The sequence below is a fragment of the Nyctereutes procyonoides genome, unplaced genomic scaffold, assembly GCF_905146905.1.
Source record: "Nyctereutes procyonoides isolate TBG_1078 unplaced genomic scaffold, NYPRO_anot_genome, whole genome shotgun sequence".
NCBI classification, from domain to species: Eukaryota; Metazoa; Chordata; class Mammalia; order Carnivora; family Canidae; genus Nyctereutes; species Nyctereutes procyonoides.
Window position 1 is genome coordinate 11,058,758 of NW_026575159.1, and position 6,042 is coordinate 11,064,799.

General features: G+C 38.5%; 1 long non-coding RNA gene across 1 annotated transcript in view; it reads right to left on the bottom strand.

Annotated features, from left to right (window-relative positions):
• Positions 1-5,155, bottom strand: part of LOC129502608 (uncharacterized) — a 112,113-nt gene extending 106,958 nt beyond the window's left edge. Inside the window, exon 1 of the long non-coding RNA XR_008662990.1 lies at positions 5,107-5,155. This is a non-coding gene — a long non-coding RNA (uncharacterized LOC129502608). The remainder of the gene's footprint in view (positions 1-5,106) is intronic.
• Between the last annotated feature and the right edge of the window lie 887 nt (positions 5,156-6,042).

Sequence of the window (6,042 nt, forward strand, 5' to 3'; positions counted from 1 at the left end):
GCTTCATGACCTTAGAAATAAATTTGAAGTGTATGGGCTCCCTGAGACCACAGCATTGACTGAATATGACTTGAATTATGGTAATGCATTATATACACCATGAGGGAAACTCAGTGCAAATTGTTGAATTTGAGAATTTTTAACAAAAGAAATGAGACCTATAATCAAAATTACTAGATGGCAAAGTAGACCATTTTCAAATCCTCAAATAACAAATTTAGATAGACAGATAGATATAGACACATAGATAGATAGATATAGGTCTACAAAAATGTTCGCTCAGACCATAACATTTTTTAGACCATAACATTTTTTAATAGCTTTCCTCATATTTGTCAATACCAGTTCCACTTATTTGCCATATCCATATTTTCCTACTGGAATAACAGTTGTGAAAAATGCTTTGAAACTGCAATGCACTGAATCAAACTAAGTTTACCTATGACATTAACACAAGGCCATACCTACTTGTAGGTAGACAAAATAATGTTTTCTTTTTTAAAAAGTCTTCTTCTAAACATAGTATTAAGTTAACCAGATACAATATTCAAATTTGCTTTTCTTTTTACAATAGTTTTTGGGAGCTAGAAATGCATTGAAACCGCAAGGGAATAATGCCATCCAGTCATGAAAATGACATAAAGAACCTATTGTCTATACAGAAATTAGATCCTTTCAGCTAACCATCTTGTAAGAACTACTTGGATATTTACATGATTTCTTGGTATGGTATTTCTGCCTTTTGACCAAATCATGGTTTCAAACCCTGCATAACCTTTTTAATAACAGACAATATTTATGTAGACTGTACCATGTGATAGGCACCATGCCAAGCATTTTATGCATTATTTTAATCCCTACAATAATCCTATAGCAGATATTGCTTTCATTTCCTAGATGGGGAAGCTGAGACACATAGAAGCTAAATCTAAGATCACACAGCTAGCAAAAAAAAAAAAAAAAAAAAAAAAAAAAAAACAAGCTAGAAATCAAGCCCATGTTTGCCTAACCCCAAAGGCTTCCTCTCAACCAATTATTGCCACTTTGTTTTGTTGCTCTCTGGGATAGAGGGGCAAATCTCAAAATACATAAATTTGTTTAGTATGTGTGTGTATTTATGTGTATGTGTGTGTGAGTGTATATATCTAATTCATGGTAACAGTGAGTATAAAACTTAAATAAATGATATTTATATATTTTAGTATCTGATATTTAGTAAATTATAGATAAATAAAAAATAAAGATGAAATATATCTATATTTTCCTTCTGATTGGGAGGGTTTTACAGTTTAATTTGTTAAAAACTTTGAAGAGTGCTACTTTTATTTATTTTTTTTAATTTTTATTTATCCACGATAGTCACAGAGAGAGAGAGAGAGAGAGAGGCAGAGACACAGGCAGAGGGAGAAACAGGCTCCATGCACCGGGAGCCCGACACGGGATCCGATTCCGGGTCTCCAGGATCACGCCCTGGGCCAAAGGCAGGCGCCAAACCGCTGTGCCACCCAGGGATCCCAAGATTGCTACTTTTAGAAAGGTTAGTTAGCTCACTATATATACACATCACCCACTATCAGAGTCAATTCAAACATGAACAAAAGTTAACAATGTTAACAAAATACTAAACCCACTATCTTTGCTTTAACCCCCCCAGTTGATTCTAAAAGTATGACTTTTAAAAGATACGTATCATAGGGAACATTAAATAATAATAATAACAACAATAACAGTTCCTTTTTAAAGTGCTTGATATATGAAGACAGATATATTCTAAAACTTTCCCCATATTATCATTTCTAATCTTTATGGGGCCTTAATAAGGAAGGTATTATTATACCCATTCTAAAGATAAGAAAAGTTAGGCTCAGCGCAATTATGTAGGTTGCATAAGTTCACTCAGCCAATAAGAAATGGCCCTAGCACTTGAAGTTAAAGATTTCTGATTCCATGGGCTTGTGCCTACAAAACCCAATGCCACAGTATGCCCCGCTGAAAACATTTTATAAAGCTCAGGTACTTCCCTGAAATGTTGTTGAAAACCCTAGGTAGCTGAAAGTCCATTTTATGCCTTCCATGTGTTAGCAAAACTATAAAAGTTAAATTCATCGACATCTGTAATATAAGAACTAATGGGATCAGTATTCTTTGAAAATTATGCTTTTTTTTCCAAATGTCACCTTATGTTCCACACATATTTTCAAAAATGAATGCTCAGGTTTTAAAGAGGGACTAAACAAAATTGACAATGTAATTTTATCCAGGTACAAAAAAATACATTCTCCTACCTTCTGGGTTACTCTACGAGTCAGGCCATGATAATAATTTACTATTCTGGAATACAGTTATTCTTCCAATTTTGACATAACTGCCATGTTATTTCACTCACATATGCCTCTATCTATCCCAGTAGCCAGGGGCCATTTTTCATGCCGTTCATTTGCATCAGAAATTATAGGTTTTGATACCACTGCCACAGCCTGTGTTTTAACTTTGAAATATATTGTAGCTAAACCTCTAATGTGGCTAATCTAGTTCATGATTCAATATGACTGCAGTCATGGTTCCCTGAAAGGGCTGCCGCTGACAAAAATACTGCCCTGTGCCTATGCTGAGGGACTCCATGGGCTCACTCTCCCAACTTAGGCTGAAAGACTTCCCTTAGGAAATAGTTGTCTGAGGCTCTTCCTATCCTGGTCATCAATTTATTCTATGACCTTGGCACTGCTGAATCTCCTTTCCATGTCTCTCTTTCTCTTTCTCTCTCTTTTAACCAACCATAAGTAAGAAAAGCACAAGCATGGTTTTCTTAATTTCTTTCTCCTTTCTACCTTTCAGACTCCCATAGATGTGAAGAGATCTTTCCCTGGGCTCACAGCAAGGCAGGTGTTGACAGCTATCTCTGCAACACCTCCAACTCAAGGCTGGGGCTTTCCTCTGGTTCTCAGAGAGCACATCTAAGTCATCCAAGAGGAAGGATATAAGCAGAAACTGCTCAATTTGGGAAGAGTTGTAAACTGGGAAGTTGGAAGGACCTTGAAATCACTCATCTACTGCTCATTTTCCAGAGACACCAAGAGCTCACCTGAGCTACTCAAGGTTACCCAATGCGTCCCCAACTAGTTAATTCATGAGTTCCTTCATTCACCAAATACCTACTGAGTACCCACTGTGTCCTAGACACTGTACAGGGTGCTGGGGATCTAGATATGAGTGAAACATGGTCTGCTCTGGAGAGAACATGATCAGGTGGGGAGGTTAGACTGGTGAACAAAGTGCCATCAAGAGGCCTTGTAGCCATACAACCTGATTGTATGGCTACAGAAAAAAATAATCTCACTTTATCCCTGTTGTTCTGGTTTAATTGCCAGTAGCACCACCTTTCACTTTCAAAAGTGTCTCCGTTTGGATAATGATGATAAATTAAACAACATTTCAGTTGTAGGCCATAAGAGAGAAGAACATGAAGTGACGGCACAAGGGAAAAAATACTGCTTATGCTCCTTCTCTAATAAACCTTGCATAATGTTGTTCCATGGAGGGAAGTGGTCCGGTCAGTCTCAAGGAGTCCTTTCTGTTGTCTTTGAGAACAAAGGAGGAAAACATTGTTAAATAGACTTCAGAGGACAGTTTCTGAACTGGCTGGGCCTAATCTGATACTTGGACTTGGCTGTTGTTCATAGTCACATAGCTAGTTTGCAACAGAGCCAGGCAATGAATCTAGCTTTATTGACTCCATGTTCAGTGCTCTTGCTATTATGTATAGTGCAAATGAATGCCCAGGATGGGTTTTTGTGACTAAATAAACCTCACCTAATAAGACTCCATGCAGCCTCTACTGGATGCCTTCCACTCACCAGCTTGGCTGCCTACCCTCTGCCAGTCTCACCAATACTCCTCACTAACCATGACATAAAACATAAGTACAGAGAGATAATTCACTTTAACAGAACCTATCCTGACATTGTCCCTACAAAAGTGATGTCATAAAAAATTCTATGGCAACCAATTATGACACATAATAATTATGAAAGAGCTAACATTTCCTAAGGACACATTTCAGGTCCTGAGCCAGATATTTTATTCTGCAAGATAATACCATTCTCATAATAATTTTGCAAGGTAACACTATCATGCCATTTTACAAATGAGAAAACAGACAATTCGGTAACTATACGACTTGTCATGCAAGAGGTGAAGAGCAGAACCAGAGTTAAAAACCAGGTCTGGGGATCCCTGGGTGGTGCAGTGGTTTGGTGCCTGCCTTTGGCCCAGGGCACGATCCTGGAGACCGGGGATCAAATCTCACATCGGGCTCCCGGTGCTTGGAGCCTGCTTCTCCCTCTGCCTGTGTCTCTGCCTCTCTCTCTCTCTCTCTCTCTCTCTCTCTCTCTCTCTCTCTCTGACTATCATAAATAAATAAAAATTTAAAAAAAAAACCCAGGTCTGCGATGTCTCAAGTCATCTTTTCCATTATAGGACACTGCCTACCCTGTTTCATTCCACTCCTCAAGGGGAAAAATTGTTTAAAACTTCTGAAAAACAATCATTGTAGGGCTTAATAGGTACTGCTAATTAATTAAGGCATTTGCTGAGGAAGAGAAGTATGAGACACAGATCTGCTATCAAGAGTTGTAGGATCTTTGGGAAAATAAAGCACACACACACACACATAAATATGCTAGCCACATGGAACAGAAATTGGAGTGCAACAGAGCAGATTTTAAGTTCTACAGGACTCTAAAGCAGAGGAGACCAGCATGGTGGTTGATGATCACAAGAGGCAGGGTTTGAATCATAAATGAAAATGAGAAAGTTTCCAGGTAGCTAAAATCTGGAGTAGAAAACTCTTTCCAAGGCTCTGCCATGGTCAAATCCAGGAAGGAGTGATTAGAAACAGAGTGAACAGAATGGAAATGATGAAGTACTTGAGCTGTCACAGAATGATGGTCAGGAATAGTGGGGATCCACTTACCTTGTGGGGAATGGGGTTAAATATGCCTACTTACAAGGTGGTCAGAAGAACTGAAGGAGCTGATAGATGAGAATCACTTCAGCATAGTAGGTGCAAATAGCATTCATTCGGCAAATTGTAGCTCTCATTATTACCTTATGATGTTGGCAGCCATCTCACTGACTTCCAGTGTCTTGTTGGTGCTGTAGGTAAAATGAAAATAATCTTGAAGGGTACACTTTTTCAAGAAATACCCAGAAACTCTTGCAAACTCTCTTGTCTTCCAGGGACAAAAAGTCACTGCTGTTTCCCACCAGATATTGACACCTCAGAACTGGCAATAGTTGGGCTGCAGCCTCGGTTATTCACTCCAGTGCGCAGATCAAACATCGTTTTCTCATGACATGAAAAGGGTCGAAAAGCACCATGACATAAAAAGGGTCGAGAAGCACCATGACATAAAAAGGGTCAAAAAGCACAGCATGAAGGACCAAAGGAAAGTGGCAAAGCTTTATGCAAGGCTGGTATGTGCTTACTTGCACAAGGAGGTCTCTATCAGTTATCTGCATTTTTAAGAGAGGAAATAAGGATTTATTAAGCACTTACTTCTTGTCAGACACACTTAATTTTATCTTTTTTCGCTCCTCAGAGTGTTCACAGAAATAGTATAAGCAGCATCCCGTGGATTTGCTCCTATCTGAAATCCCCAAGATGCATTTCCATTTTGATTTGAGAAAATTACAGCCCATAACTACTCTCCTTTTACGTTTTCTGTTTTTTTTTTTTTCCTCTTTCTATTTTGTAGAGCAGAGGTTATTAACTCTGGCTATCCATTTAAAAAGCATCTGAATGGCTTTTTTAAAATTCTGCCATCTGGGTGCAACCCGAAAATTTTTATCATAACCCCTAGGAGTTTCATGTAGGCATCAGTGTTTTCCAAAGTCCGCCTTACCTCCCAGATGGTTCCAGGGTGGAAATGTCTGCAAAAGGATTCTACTACCTTCTGGAGCTGCACAATCAATTCCTCCAACTTAAAACTACATTCAAAACTTGATTATTTGAGGGTCAGTATATATTTCAGACCCAAAGGA